The 1,348-nt window shown below is 48.2% G+C and overlaps 1 pseudogene; it reads right to left on the minus strand.

Moving 5' to 3' along the window:
• Positions 1–988: 988 nt before the first annotated feature.
• On the minus strand, positions 989–1,106 carry LOC124778625 (annotated as a pseudogene).
• Between the last annotated feature and the right edge of the window lie 242 nt (positions 1,107–1,348).

Genomic DNA, 1,348 nt, shown 5'->3' on the forward strand with positions numbered 1-1,348 from the left:
AGCTACCTGCGACGGCCGTTCGCTGCAGCACAGGAAGCCAGGATCCATTCATCTTGAGGCATTCCTCTTTCTTGTTGAAGCTGTTCTCGTCCTTCTCTGAACAAGCGAGTGTATAGTTCTTCTCTAGAGCCACAACTTCCGTGTCGGCAAATTTTACTACGTGGTCCGTCTCACTCAGCGAGTGCTCTGCCACAGCCGATTTCTCCACCTGCCCCAACCTGCAGTGCCGTTTATGTTCTGCAATCCTGGTGTTGACAGATCGTCCACTCATTTCAACATAAATTCTTCGGCATGCAGTATAGTCCTGGCACTGCATGTGGGTGACTTTTCTCCTTTGCTGATCTGAAACATTCTTTGATTTTCTGTGTCGGTTTGTAAATAGTCTTTACGCTGTGTTTGCGCAATATACGGCCGATTCTGTTCACCCCTCTGGGAATGTTTGGCAAATAGGTCGTACCCGACATTTCTTTGTCTGATTTTTCACTCCGCCGAGTGATTGGCTCTGTTATTCTTCTAATATCATTTGTGGAGTACCCATTACTCCTCAAAACATTTTCCAAGTATTGTATTTCGCGTCAGAGGTGCTGTGGATCACATATTCATCTTGCTCGTGTTACAAGAGTCTTAATAATGCTTCTTTTTCTAGAACAGGTAGTGATTTGATAGTTTGTGAAGGTATCGGTCCGTATGTGTCGGTTTTCGATACGCGTTGTGTCCCAGGTTTTCACCATCCCTTGTTACCAGCACATCTAGAAAAAGTAGTCTTTTTCCTTCTCGACTTCCATAAAGCAGTCCGTCTTCAGGCCACGAGTGGCCTACCGGGACCATCCGACCGCCGTGTCATCCTCGGTGGGGGATGCGGATAGGAGGGGCGTGGGGTCAGCACACCGCTCTCCCGGTCGTAAGATGGTATTCTTGACCGAAGCCGCTACTATTCGGTCGAGTAGCTCCTCAATTGGCATGACGAGGCTGAGTGCACCTCGAAAAATGGCAACAGCGCATGGCGGCCTGGATGGTCACCCATCCAAGTGCCGACCACGCCCGACAGCGCTTAACTTCGGTGATCTCACGGGAACCGGTGTATCCACTGCGGCAAGGCCGTTGCCCTCTCTACTTCCATAGTAAATTTTATGTTGGCATGGAGACTGTTCAAGTGTCTTAGGAAGTCACCGAGCTGCTCTTCACCACGGACTTGAAACCATACAAGGTAGGGCTAGGTCTCTTCATAAACAAAACAAAGTCCCCTAGCAGTCCTACAACACAGGGATCTTTCAAATACAGATCTGTTGAAGTTTGTTACGAAGAAATTCAACATTCCAAGATTCCGAGGTGTTTTTATGGCGAATAC

The sequence above is a fragment of the Schistocerca piceifrons genome, chromosome 2 (genome assembly GCF_021461385.2).
Source record: "Schistocerca piceifrons isolate TAMUIC-IGC-003096 chromosome 2, iqSchPice1.1, whole genome shotgun sequence".
NCBI classification, from domain to species: Eukaryota; Metazoa; Arthropoda; class Insecta; order Orthoptera; family Acrididae; genus Schistocerca; species Schistocerca piceifrons.